This window comes from Cupressus sempervirens, chromosome 1 (assembly GCF_028749045.1).
Source record: "Cupressus sempervirens isolate cs-2001-9-10 chromosome 1, ASM2874904v1, whole genome shotgun sequence".
Lineage (NCBI taxonomy): Eukaryota > Viridiplantae > Streptophyta > Pinopsida > Cupressales > Cupressaceae > Cupressus > Cupressus sempervirens.
Window position 1 is genome coordinate 698383675 of NC_143118.1, and position 15805 is coordinate 698399479.

Here is a 15805-nt window from a genome sequence, read left to right on the forward strand (position 1 = left end):
TTAAAACAGGTAGATCTTGTACCACTTTTATTGCCTCTCGTTCTTTCAGATCGTTTAACCAGCTATTCCAAATCAATCGTCTCACACGATACGAATTCTGATTGACCACACGCAGTGCAGAGCAGTTTCCTCTACATTCAAGGTTAACCATGTTGCATATGAAATGTCGAAGATCACTTTCACAACAGTTAAGCTCCACATCTAATAAATTGAGAGCCTTTGTACAGGCTTTTAAATGATATGCAAACTCATCAGCTTGATTATCTGAAACTACTTCACAAGCAGACTTTTGTCTTATAATTTCAGTATGCAAATCCAAAATCCGATGGTTTGTGTCAGCTAAACGGCACCTGAGAACATCTCTCACATTAGTTTCGATATGATCTGTTTCTCCTTGCTCTGCCGTTTTCTTTAATTCTTTATGAATGTGAAATATCAAATTATTGAATAGTAATGTATGACCGATCTCATGCGCCATTCTTTATATATCCTACACATAAGTTAAAAGTCGCGAATGAATAGATACGATGATTAGAGAAGACGGGAACCTGAAAGGAAGTTAAACAGCACGTATTATTACCTCGACAAAGTATAAAATCAACTCTATCTAATTCAGAAATAAAGATACATAGCTCCCTCAAAACAATTCATATTGGATTATTTTCAAGATCTGATATAGGGTGTATCGATTGGATGGGCCTAAAATTGGAGGTATTATCTAGAGAAAATAGATTATTCACAAATAGTTTTGGTAAAACTTTGGATAATTTGGAGCCAAAATAAAATCTTTTTATTATGAAAGGAAAATAGATTTTTAATATTCATAATTTTTCATTCTGATTTTTTAATTTGATCATCTGATATTTTGTTCAACACTTGAAAAACTCTATCTTAAAAATGTAAAATGCACCAGCAATAATAAATATCAAAAGATAACCTAAGCCTTTGTCTTATAGGATTTTAATATTTAGTTCTTTTTAATATATTAAATTTTATTTTATTTTAAATTGTATTTTTAAATTTATTAAAATATATTTAACCAACCAAACTTATTGTAGTGGGAAAAAAATTGTATGTTTGTATTTACATATAAAATTTTATTAAAATAATTGAAAATCATTTGAATGTTTTATGAAATCCACAAAATTTTGAATCATTGAAATAATTTGTAAATTTAAAAATTAAGCTCTTCCACCTTATCTTTCCGCTCCTATTGAATGGCTTTGATATTATCTATGATCTATTTGACATCCTTTTGGTCTATCTGAATCTCTTTCTTCGTCTTCTTTATATTTAATTGAGTACATATACTGGACCACCATCCTCCATATCCTTCTCAGCTTCCTTCAAATCGAGCAATACCAGCTTCACCTCATTTTCCACATCCGAATTACCCAGCACTCTGCTCATGCTGTCAGTTCACATAAATTTGTCATAGTTCTTCTAGGTTGTGTGGGCTATTTTCTATGGCATAACTCTAGATTCATGACTAATAACGACATGTGTTGAAATTGGATATGCTAATTATATTTATCATACATGTTACATCGAAAAAAGTTGTCATGCAGTCAAGCATTAAAAAAAAATTAAATAATTTATAATAATAGAACTTTGTAGCCCTCCCTCCAGCTTGGACTCCACTGGTAGTGGCAAACACAATCCTGAGACAAACAGGGATGTGAAAAAGGTAAGACTGCCAGCAATGAAAAGGAATGCAAATACTTGATGAGGACCCACTGGCATCTCCAGGTGAGAACCAAAAAAAAATGTGGATGGGATGATGGGCATTAACATGAGCTTCAAGAAGCTCAACGAGAGGCATGGGATTCTTGCGCAAAGATTTGATGATAATACTAGGTTTGCAGTCAGGGCACAATGCAAATAGGTGGGTCAACTCTTTGCCTCCTGCATGCAAAGAAAGAAGGGCTCACTTTTTCTGCCGAGTAGACACCACGGGCTTCGTTTACAGGTTCCTTGCACATGATTGGTTCCGCTTTTACAAGGATAAGTCAGAAGGGAAAGATAAAAGCAATTAGAGTTAGCTCTCTTCCTGATTTTAGTTTTAGTATTTTGTTATGATAGTTATCTTTATACTCATTCCCTCTGCACTATGTTTATGGTGTTTCTTTGGACTCTCTTTTATTATGGTTTATGTTTATATTATTGTTCAGACTGATTGTAGTATTTTGATGGTGGTTAGATTTTGGGACACTCTGATGTAGAGTTTTTGAAATTAAGAATGAGGGTTGGTTAAAATGTTAATATGAATTGTATTTTTTCTGCAACATTTTGTTTATGTGGCTCAACCCTCACTTTTGATTTCTTTTAATTTTGAAAATAAAAGAACTTGAGACTCAAAATTGAATTTAGCTATCTGGTGGATAGGATAGACTGAAACTTGATATATGAAGAATGAGTATAATTGAATTTAAATGTTTAAAATTTTGTACATTTATATTAATCTTCAATTTAATACAATTGATGCACAACATTGATAATAATGATCTAAAGATTGTAGAAGCTATTATTTTTTAATTATATACCTTGTTGATTTTATAAAAATGTGATTAATGATTGAAGACAATAATCAAACATGTGATATTCAGAATGCATAACTTAATTACCAAGTAGAGAAGTCCATCACCATTAGCCACCTTACAGAGGACTGTTCATTTGACCCACTAGCATAAATATAACACCAACGACTATAGTAAATAGAAAATTCTATTGTATTTTACTATAAAATAAATAAATCAGAATGTGATAGTTGAAATTATAAGAGATTTTCTCATTTATCCTTGATTTTAACATCACATTAGAGTTCAAGGATTTTAAGTTCCCTTAAGAGCCATTAGTGTTGAAATATTTAATGCATAGGGAAGAGACAAAAGGAATGAATCTAATTCATTCAAGAATGAAGAGGTAAGTAGAAGAGTTGAAGAGAGTAGAGTAGAGAAAAGAGTAGAGAAGGAAATCAATCAACAGATCATGTTAGACTTCAGAAAAAAGAAGGAAGTTCTAGTTTTTTGGTTGTAGTTTCACGCGTTGTATCTTTTTTTTCATTCTATGAGTTCCTATTGATTTGACCCATAAAGTAGTGATTCCTCTAGGCATTGATGCATGCATCCTTTAGAGCTGTAAGTTTGAAGTTTAAGTTTTATCAATTTGAAGATTTTAGATTTTTCTTGTTGAAGTTAAATGCTCCCAGATTTTGTAATACACTTTTTTTTTGTTGAATAGAATATAAGCAAGCAAGAAGGCATGCAAATTGTTGTTGTTTGCTTCTTCTATTCATCATTGTGTGATATCTTGCATTTGAGAAGTTCATAGTTGAAAGCTTCATCCTTCAGCTCTAGCTCTCAGCATTTTAATGGTGGAAATATCTTGGTTATTAGTTTAGTCTACAACTCACTCAGTTCAATCTTTGATTGATTTCTCTCTTTTCTATTACTATAGAGCTCACTTGGCATTCTCTTTTGCTGAGCATCACTTTGGAATGGTGATCAAGTTCACTTAGCATCCCTTCTTGTTGTCGAGCACACGTGGCATATACTGTGTCAAGTTTCCCTAAGTGCCAATTCACTTGGCTCCTTCACGTGCCAATCTTACTTGGCACCATCCTCCTATCGCTCGGCACCCTCTTATGCCAAGAACATCTATCACTTGGCATTGCTTTGTGTTGAGTGAAATTTTAATAGTTTGTGATTTATTTTTCACATGGTATTAGAGCTTTGATGCCTCACATCCATAGTGAGTTAGAACATTTGTCTTCTAGGATATGAAGCACAACTCATCCAAAATGGATACAAGGTGCTGATGGAAACTGACAAGTGTGTCATTCATGAGAAGGATGGGGGTAATAGATTACTTATAATAGTCGAAATGGAAAAGAAACAAATGTTCCCATTAAAGATAAAGACATGTTTCTCTTCCTATGTCAGTGTTGCACCTCCTAAGCATGCATGTACAACAATACATCAACAATTAGCTCTTAGGAGCATAATTGAAGACCCCTCCAAGATTTGGCATCTCAAGTATGGACATCTTGGCTTTTCTGGCTTAAATTTGTTGTCCAAGAAAAGAATGGCTGATGGTATGCCAAGAATAGTAGATTCCTATGACAAGTGTGAGACTTACATTTTGGGTAAGCAACACAGGCTTCCCTTTAATTCTAGAAATTCTAGAAGGGCTAGAGCACGATTAGAATTGGTGCATTATGATTTGGTAGGCCCTATGCAAACTACTTCTATTGGGGGAGTACTTATTTTATGACATTCATTGATAATTTCAGTCATAGGACATGGGTGTATTTTCTAAAGAACAATTCTAAAGCATTTGATAAATTTTTTGAATTTAAAGCTTTGGATTAAAAAGAATGTCGACACTATGTTAAGGTCCTTACATTAGATAGAGGAGGGGAGTATACCTCCAATATATTTGTAAATTTTTGTAGGAAAAAATGCATAATAAAAGAGCTTATAGCCAATTATACTTAGTAGAAAAATGGAGTGGCTGAGAGGAAGAGCAGGACCATTGCTAAAATTACTAGAAGTGTGATGAAAGAAAAAGGAGTCACAATTGAATATTGGGGAGAAGCTATAGTAATAGTAGTAATTTTAATTAATAGGTGTCCTACAAAATCAATTTGTGACAAGATACCTCTTGAGGCTTGGTCAAGGAATAGATGGACATTTGAACACTTGAGAGTGTTCCGATGTGTAGCATATGCCCATATACCTAAAGAACAAAGGTAAAAGCTAGATGAAAAAGGTGTGAAGTGCATCTTCATAGGGTCTAACTTAGAATCAAAAGCCTATAGGCTACATGATCCAATCGCCAAGAAGATAATCATTTCAAGAGATATGATTTTTTTTGAAAATCAGCCATGGGATGGCTTGTTAGATGATTCCTAAAGAACACTAAGTAAAGTGCCTACTATTTAAGAGGAAGAAGATGACATTGGTGATAGATGGGGTAGCTAACATGGATTGCAAACAAAGGAAAAAAGGGAAGCAACCCTTAACATGCTAAGCAACAGCTCCAAGCACATCAAGACAACACCAACCTAGTATGCAAAATAGTAGCAATAGCAATACTAAGAATTTAGATCCCACTCTCACCTCCCTATTGCCAAGAAAGACTAAGAGTATAAGGGAGATATACAAAGATGAAAGGTATGAGAAAGATTATGATGAGAGCGCAAATTTTGCATTATTTTTTCATAGTGATCCAATTTATTTTGAGGAAGTTGTGAATGAAGAGAAATGGTGTAATGTCAAGGATGAGTAAATAGATTCTATTGAAAGAAATAAGACATGGGAACTAACTACTTTGCCTCCAAAGAAGCAACTAGTTGAAGTGAAATGGGTTTACAAGACCAACTGCAATGCTGAAGGAAAAATAGATAGGCATAAGGAACATTTATTGGTCAAGGGAGACAAGTAGCAATATGGTAGAGATTATGATAAGACATATACCCTAGTTACAAGAATGGAAACCATGTGTGCTATCATAGAAATTGCAACCCAGCATGAATGGAAGGTATATGAAATGGATGTGAAATCTACCTTCCTAAATGGTGTACTAAAAGAAGAAGTTTATGTGGAGCAGCCACCTAGTTAGGAAGTTGCAGGTGAAGAACACAAAGTGTATAGATTAAAGAGAACTCTATATGGGCTCAAGAAAGTTCCACAAGCATGATATGGTAGGATTGACTCATATTTGATGAGCAATGGCTTTAGAAAAAGCAATGGTGCACCCACACTATACATTAAGGCAACAAATGAAAATGTGTTGATTATTGTCCTATATGTAGATGATGTATTCTTCACTGGAAATGATAACTTCATAATTAGTGCATTCAAAGGGGCCATAAAGAATGAATTTTAAATGATAGACCTAGGTCTCTTGAGGTACTTTCTAAGCATAGAAGTAAAATAAATACATGATGGCATCTTCATCTCTCAAGAAAGGTATGCGAGGTAGATATTTGAGAGATTCAAAATGTAGAATAGTAAGGCAACCCCAAACCCAATAGTAGTAGGTTTGAAGTTGAGCAAGGAAGATTATAGAAAACGTGTGAATCCAACACTATACAAGAGTATGGTTGGAAGTTTGATGTATTTGACTGTAAATTAGCTAGACATGATGCATGTAGTAAGTTTGATCTTCAAATTTATGGAAACACCAAAAGATTCTCATTGGCAAGAAGGAAAGAAGATCCTAAGGTATGTGAATTGTACCAAGGGATTTGGGATCTTGTATATTATAGAAAATAATTTCAAGTTGGTTGGTTACATAGATAGTTATTGAGCTTGAAGTTTAGATGATAGGAAGAGCACTTCTAGATACATGTTCCATATAGGATTTGGTGCAATTTCCTAGGCATCCAAGAAGCAACATGTTGTTGCTCAATCTACAACTAAGGCTAAATATATAGCAGTGAATGCAACAACATGTCAAGCTATTTGGTCAAGGACGGTCTTGACAAACTTGAATGAAAGGAAAGAGGATGTAAAAATAATTTATTATGACAACATCTCCTCAATTGCATTGTCTAAGAATCTAGGCTTCCACAAGAGAAGTAAGCATATAGAAATTAGATATCACTTCATCAGAGAGTTGGTGGAGAATAGGGATATCAAAATAGACTTTTGTGAGTCTGAGCAATGGCTAGTAAACATATTACTAAGCCTTTAGGCATTGAAACTTTTTTACACCTAAGAGAGGGTCTTGGCATAATTGTTTTGAATTAAGAGTGATCCTTACTTTTGTTTGGCTCAGGACAAAGGGGAAGTGTTAAAATATTTAATGCATAGGTGGTTGCCCCTGGAGCCAAATGCCCACCTACCACTTTAATAGCCTATACACTACTCAGAAAAATTGAATGTAGGTAGGTGAGTTCAAATTTGAAATGAGAGGGAAAACATTTTTTCCAAGAGACAAAACGAATGAATCTGATTCATTTGAGCATATAGAGGTATGAAAAAGAGTTCAAGAGAGTAGAGTAGCGAAAAGAGCAAAGAGGAAAGTTGATCGATAGGTCAAGTCAGAGTTTAGAAGACAAAAGAAATTTCTAGTTTCCTGGTTACAATTGCACATGTTGGATCTTTTTTCTCATTCTATAAGTTCTTATTGATTCTATCTGTGAAGTAGTGATTGCTCCAAGAAATGTTTTATGTAGCCATTAGAGCTATAAGTTTGAAGTTTAAGCTTTATTAGTTTGAAGATTTTAGAGTTTTTTGGTTGAAGCCAAATGCTCCTAGATTTTGTAATAGTTTTTTTTTCAAATCTTTTTTGTTCCCTCCTATTCATCATTGCATGATAATTTTCATTTGAGAATTTCATAGTTGAAAGCTTCATCCTTCAGCTCTCTGCATTTTAATGGTAGAAATATCCAGGTTATAATTTTGGTCTACCACTCACTTAGTTCAGTCTTTGACTGAGTTCTCTCTCTATTGGTACTATCGAGATCACTCGATATCCTCTTTTACTAAGCATCACCTTGCAATGATGACCAAGCTCACTCAACATCCCTTTCTACCAAGTACACTTAGCATATATTGTGTCGAGTTACCCTAAGTGCCGATTCACTTAGATCCTTCATGTGTTGAGCTTACTTAGCAGCTTACTCAGCATTGTCCTCCTATCACTCGACATCTTCTTGTGCATTGCTTTGTGTCGAGTGAAATTTTAATAGTTTGTGATTTATTTTTCACACTTAGAAGAAGAAAAGTTTAAAATGACACGTATTTTAGTTATCTATAAAATTCAACAAATTGAAAATAGATCCAAGTGGTTAAGGAGATAATACCTCTTGTTGTCATTATAAAAGTATAGATATAGAATAGATTATAGTAGATATATATGATAGGAGACAATTGTTGAAAGAAAATAATGCATAATGCATAAGTAACTACAATCATGTAGAGCTATATGATAGGAGATAAGTGTTGAAAGAAAATAATGCATAATCCATAAGTAGCTACAATCTTGTAGCTAGAGACAAAGAGAGGATACAAAACAACTATTTTATGAAGGCTTGAAATACATCATAAGTTACATATTGCCTAGGTAGAAGAGATGTATGGTTGTTGATTCAAGATGCTCTGTTGTGAAAGTTTCACTTTTATCAATGTAGTTTTAGAGGAATTTTTAAAGTGGTTTATGAATAGTAAATAATGAATATAAATTTAATTCGCAATTGATAAAGTTGATATCTTGTAGAATTCTATGTTTTGCTTTGTGGAGGAAAGTGTAAGCACTACCCCTACAAAAGCAATGTGGCATCAACAATCTCCATGAAAAAGGAAAAATTAAAAGAGAGTAGGTTATTTGAATATTAGCTAGTCAGCATTAATTTTAAATTATAATTTAATTAAATTTAATAGAATTCTCTCTCTCTCTCTCTCTCTCTCTCTATATATATATATATATATAAAGAGAGAGAATGAAAAGGTCTAAAAGAAGCCATAACCTAATCCCACAATACTAAGATTGTCTACATAATGAAAAGGAACTTCGGAACCTTCTCAAATACTTTATCGCCCTATCACAAAGCTTTTAAACTTCTTCCTAACATAAAAGATACCTAACCTGACATTGAGGAAGCAAAATAAATAAAAACAAGATAGATAATTAAATAGTGTTGCAAAAAGATCTCTCTACCAAGTGTGATCAATTCATATTGTTGAAACATGTCTCAATCAATAAGTATCATAAATGAATCATAATGAGATTCCATCTAATGAGACAGATCATGTAACTCAAAATGCACGATTATTAAGGAAAACCATAATTTTCTTATAAATCGCTATTGCAGCATTTACTTATTGGCAGACACTTAGAGTGACACCAGTAACTCATCCCATCGTCATTTCATAGCTACCCAATTGGATTTCAATCATTATGAGTTAGCCCAATATAAAATAATCCTTAAGAAAATAAATACAGTATCTAGTTGACTGATCATTCCTGTAATAAGGTAGTACTTAAGGGTTACTATCAGTTTCCTAAATAAAAGAACATACTGTGGTTTTTCGATTTCTATGCAATAATACATCATTTCAGAATAATCATTAGTCCTCATTTCACATAAGACTATCAAAAGTGAAGTACAAAAAATATAGGACTTTGCTAAGACACTATTTCATTGTCTTGTTTGCATAACACTGCACACATGATCAATCTACTTTGTATAGACTATATAGATATAATGAGAACTCGTTCAATTCAACCTTTCCACTTATCTCGCCCTATGTATATGCAATGAAAATTTTGTATCTTCCTGTCATACTCAATTTCTCTTATTTAAACAAATTCTAGCATATCTTGTAACAAGTAGTAGTTAAGGAAATATAGAAGCGAATATTAAGGAAGTTAACGTGCAGGATGTACGCATATTTGCTTTCTATATACAACTTTTAGTATTAATTTCATATCATCTTTTCGTCATCTCATTTAACATGAGGAACTTATTCATAGAATCCTCTTGGAAAAAGATATCCTTCTAAGGATTCAAAGAGAAACACATTCAAGGAATAGAAAGACTACACTATATCTAGTTTGGACATAGTTTTGCTTGAAGTTACATTTACATTTATTGACTTGTAGTTTATTTTCTCTTGCATAGAATGTTGCAGTCTATTTGAGACTTCTTCATGAATAATTCAAAACCCCAAAGGACTTCGATTAAGAATAATTGAATTTATAGTCATTTTGGTATATTACTTTTTGACTAAAAGACTAAAAGTTGCATCAGTTTCCAACTCGATATTTAGATATATGATTGAGTCGGATTCGTGATGTATGATCCCATTCATTGGATATGATCACTAATTCAAAATTTCACACTTTCCTCTACTTGGTATTGAAGTATTATGAATAGTTTTCTTTGCAAACTCGAAGTAAAATGAGCTCACAAAAACTTCATACAAGTCAGCTCAATTGCCTAAATAAGGATTATAGAAAAACATATGAGATAAATTGTAACAACAGGTTTCTTGGAGAGTACCCAAAACAATAAAATCAACATATAAGGGACCTATACCCAAGGAAAATTATGCAAGTCGAGGATTCTCACCATCATGATTAAATCCATTAAATAGTAATATCATCAATCTATATATGGCATCACGCAATCATATAGCATATATGAATTAGTTAAAATTAATTTTAGTGACCAAAATGGTGGCACAATCAGCCTCCTATTTTTACTAATAGGAAATGTTCTTGAGAGAATTAAATGAAAAACATTTACCTAAATGTCTAATAGGCGATTACAATGCACATGCTAAATTTTAAAGTCACTACTATAGGGATTCATATATATATATATCAAGAGACAATGGAAGTAGGTCCTTGCTCCATTAAAAATTATTTTATTTTCTTCAAGTAATAGTGTGCTACCAAGGACAAGATTAACACACAAAATGAAAATGTCATGATCAGATGATATGTAACAATTCAATTACTAGGAGGTAACATCAAAGGATATTTCATTGATAACACTCTTACAAAGGATCTAGTGTTAGCTAGTTTCAGAAAAGAGTCTTATATATTAAGTTGTTTATTTGGGAAGAGATGATGGTATATATAACAATTCATTGGTAATGCTGGGTTTTCCCAAAAGGATATAAAATTTGGCTATTTCTTATATAGAACATACAAAGTTATCTTTATAGCATCCATGCTTGTATTGGAAAAATAGAATACTAGAAATTTAGAGGAGAAAGAAAGAACTTCTAGTTGCTTGTTATTGAGTAATAGGTAAAAATTTATACAACAGCTTCACCCAAAAATATTCCTAAATGGTTGTTAATTAGATTGACAACAAACTACTTCATGATTGAAAACACACACAAACTTGATAGCTAACTAAAACTTATAAAAATCTAACTCAAACACATCTACAATAAGAACTTGGTTCAAACTAAAACTCTTTGTCTCAATTCTTAACTAAACTTGTGTTGCTAGCAACTCAACAAAGTTTGCCACATGTGCAACAATATTTATTGACTATCGTTGGAATATTAACTCCAACACCTCCACTTAATGTAACAAAAGGAAACATTATCTAGAAATTATACTTTGAAAATATGGCATAGAGGAGTAAGACTTTATCATAGCAGTGTAGCTATCATCTAGCTTCGAAACACCATTGGACACATCATCTCTACATGAAATCTCTCAGAAAAAATGCCAAACTTCCAGACTTTCAAATTTCCCCAAACTATTGGGCACACCATCTCCAGATAGAATGTCTCATAACCCTCTTCAATGTATAGCTTCTTCAATCCTATAGCACCTCAAACTATTTAAGCATACATCTAGCCTCTACTATATTCTTTCCTATTTTTAGAACATAGACTCCTTCAAAATAAAAATAAAAATCATCAATAAAAATATAATCATCTGGTGGTTCTTCTCATGTTCTTATCTTTGTGACAACTTCTTCACAGAACTTAATAGAAAGATAGTTGTGATACCATATTTGAAAAATGCAATAGTATAAATTTAGAGGAGAAAGAAAGAACTTCTAGCTTGTTGTTATTGAATAAGAGGTATAAATTGATATGATATCTTGACTCAACAACATTCCTAAATGGTTGCTAATTAGATTGACAAGAAACTACCTCATAATTGAAAACATATGCAAACTTGACAACTAACTGAAACTTATAGACACCTAACTCAAACACATCTACAATAAGAACTTGATTCAAACTAAAACTCTTTGACTCAATCCTAAAGTAAACTTGTGTTGCTAGCAACTCAAGAAGGCTTTCCACATGTGCTACCATTATTATTGACTACGATTGGAATATTAACTCCAACAGCTTGATAATAATTCTAGCTAACAATAAAGATATAGATAAGAATTGCCTTTAGAATTTAAGAGTCAAGAAATTCAATTGCATAGTTATAAATTCTTTAGTCATAAACTATTTAGAATAAATAAAAGAGAACATAAAACATTTAGTTGAACTTGGCTGCTAGGTAATATTTATTAAAGATTCTCTTCATCAGTTATGTTCTATTTCCACTAAGCATGCCATCTCATCCAAATATTCTTCTATAGAACAATTAACATCTTGGTATGGCCAATTTTCTACTCCATCAATTTGAAGTCTTACTAGACTATCCAATATTGTTTTCTAGTTTCCTCCTTCAATTCTCAAACTCTACTTTCTTCTTCAAAATTTCATAACTTCCTTATTTTAAATGTTTTTGTGATGAATAGTTGTTGATTCCAGTTTGGGCCATGTGAACTTTCGTGGGGTGATCTAGTATCCCCTAACCCTTTTCTGTAAATTTTAACTAATATATTATTTATTAATAGAAAAGGAGTATTCATAAAAAAACAAATCAACCATATTCTTGTGTAACTATCCCAAATGCTTTTCTTTCCCACAAATTGCGAAACTATCTCATTTTATATGTGATGATTAATTATGCCCTAAGATGAAAAGAGAATAAGTTATGGTTAGCGCAGATTATCATGTTTTTTAGAAATTAACTTCCATCGCAATTCATATAGAGTTAAATTATCTAATTTTCTTGTAATTATAAACTCAATTTAACAAATTTATAAGGATTTCAATTTTGATAAAAATATATAAATTGTCTGGCAAAAGAATATCAATTTATACATATTATGAGAAGTTGTGTTGTGAAACAAAGTATGGTTTGATAAACCAAATAATGATCATGAGATATGTTTTATGTGTGCAAAAGAAAGATTTACATGTATTTAAAGAATATATAATGATAGAGTATAATTTTGTTGAGAAAAGACTATTTTGAGAACTCTGTTTTGCCAAAGTTTCGCAATGCTGAATTTTTTGAAATTTTTTGGCATTCTTTGAAGTTTTCTTACAATGATTCCATATTTTATACACATGAGAATTAAATGTAAGAAAGACTATTTTGATAGACTTTGTAGGGTAAACATAAGGTCCATCCATTTTGAGATATTGTGTTCTATGGATAAGTAGTGCACATACTAGTCGGAGATACAATCCTATATATAACTATTTTTGTACTTGTTTTAGCTTTTCTAGCTATCCTTATTATTTCTTTCGAAAAGTTTCAAAATATAGGTTGTTTATAGATTTTTCCATTTTTGATGTTGTTCTTTTCTAATTGTAGGTTTATTAAATTGATTGATTAGTTGTGTGTATTTTGAAAATTCCATAAGAACCATTTACTAGCCTATCTTATGTGTCAAGGTTTCTAGTGATTATTTCAACCAAGGCTCCCACTTCAACATAGATTTAGTTGTGTAGTATTGATATTCCAACTTAGAAATTGATATTTTTAATTGTAGTATCTTTCTTAACAATCACTTTAAGGAATTACAAATTGGTACAAAAGTATTCAAGAATTCTCTTATCATCTCAACAATGTCGGTATAAGTATTATAATAGGGACCGTTGGGAGAAAACTTCTAGAATCTATTGTTCTAGGATGCTCCAACATCTAACACCCATGGTAATTTCAAAAGTGACCTTGTTATATCTTAGGTGTACAGAGGAAAACTAAGATGGTTAACCTCCTCCCTTATTAGCCATGATGAATCTTGTACTGGCCTCCCTCTCCATTTGACTAGGTATTCTTCATAAGTTATGTTCCTTTTATTTTTTCTAACATGACCATCCAATATGTCCTCAATCTCCTTTCCAACTAAACTAGCTACTGGAATACTCCACTCCACTTCTACAACATCATCTCCATCACCTCCTTCATAATACTCATGCATGAATTTAGTTGAACCCATTATTTATTGATTCCAATCTAAATATGCATGCTTGATAGACTAAATTTTCCTAGGATGCATTTCCTCCTCTTTTCATCCTATAACATTTGTTTGATCCTTTTCATGAGAAGAAACAATCACCTAATAAGTCAACATGATGAGAAGAAGTGATGAAAGATTAGTATTCATGCAAATAAAATTATTTTAAAAGAGCATCGTCATCACAACCTTCATCTTCACATGTTTTAACCATCGAATCATAACACATTCCTTTGATGCATAGTACTTTTTAACTATTAGATGCCCTCACAATTTTTCATTTTCATTCTAGTGAATGGGAAAATGATGGAGAAGTATCCTAGGATGCCTTGTATTTATGCTCATTTTTGTTCATTCTAATAGTTATTGCTGAGTTGTCTAGTATTGGCCAAGCTAACTAGTATTGGTTGGGTTCCAATTACTGCCAAGTTGTCTAGTGTTGACTTAGTTGTGTAGTATTGGCCAAGAATTCCTTCACGTGTTGAGTTAACATACTATTTTATTGATGCTCGGTTCCTTCTTTGAATAAGTTGTCTTTCTTTTGGTTCTTTGTGGGATCTGACTCTTGTATTTATTTTAGATCATGAATTTAATGATACAATCTTATCTAGGTATGAGTGTTGACCGTGTTGAGGTTGACCTTTCTTTGATGTAATGTTCTAGAATCTTTTGCAAACCATTTTGGCAAGTATAAATAGGGTTGTTAGGCTTAGGTTAGGGATATAATCTTCATAGAACTTAGATAGTTAAGAAATTTGGATTTAAAGCTGGATCTTGGATCTTGAAGTTGTATTTTGTATCTAGTTGTAACCCAAAAGGCCTTATAGTTGGGCATGTATGTTGATAATTTGATGAATCAATAGATTTATTTTTTTCTCTTTCCCTCTCTCTTTGGTGTTTTCATGTGTTATTTTATTTTGTTTTGTTTACTCTATAAGGTGGTCTAGACAGCTAGGTGTGCCCTTGGCACTAGCTATTCACTATCATCCTTGTATTAGGTGGTATTAGAGCTTGAGGTTCATCCTTGTGGAGATTGAATCATGTAGAACCCTAACTTGGATTTTGTTGTAGGGTGGAAGATCTAAGGATTTGATCTATAACTTGTAGAGTGTTACGATATTGTAGAAGCCTAATTGTAAAGATAGTTTGAGGTAGAAGAAATATTGATAATGCCATATTGGATACATTAAGACAAATTGTAGCTATATTATATTATGTAGAGATAGCCTAGAGGAAAGGAACATATCTTTATGATGTGAGAGATGATGAACCAATTGCACCAAACCCTTATCCAAAACATGAATATGATCAAGATGAGGAAGGATTATTCAGAGTATTGTTGAGGGAAGATTTAAATCATGTTGTAGAAGTTATTCCTTATGATGGAAAATTGGATACCAATGCTATGTTGGATTGGATCTCTGATATGGAGAGGTTCTTTGAGTTTGAAAACAGTCCTGATAATAGTAAGGTAAAACTTGCAGTTACTAGGTTGAAAAGTCATTCTTCACTATGTTAGGAGCATATGTAAATTAATGGAGAAAGGAGAGAAAAGGAGAAAATCAAGACTTGGTTAAAAGTGGTGAAAAATGTGAAGAAAAAATTCCTTTCTTCAAATTACCAAGTTAGCTTGTTGAGAAAGATGTAAAATTTGAGACAAAGAGACATGAGTGTGAAGGAGTATACCAAGGAATTCTATAGATTGGACATTAGATCTAGACATGTGGATGATGATGTCAAGAAAATTGCAAGGTATCTAAATGGACTGAGATCTGGAATCAAAGATGAAATAAGTTATGTAAAGTTGGAAAGTTGGGAAGAAGCATACCAATATGCCTTGAAAGTTGAGGAGATCTTGCAAAGAAGCATGAACAAAGAAAAAAAGGTTGAGGTGGTAGACAAGGAAAAATCTGAATAGAAAAGTGATGACAAAAATAAGACCAAATGGAAAGGTGGTAATTCTTACCAAGCAAGAGTTAATTCTTATTCTAGAGATGGTTTTCATGGTAA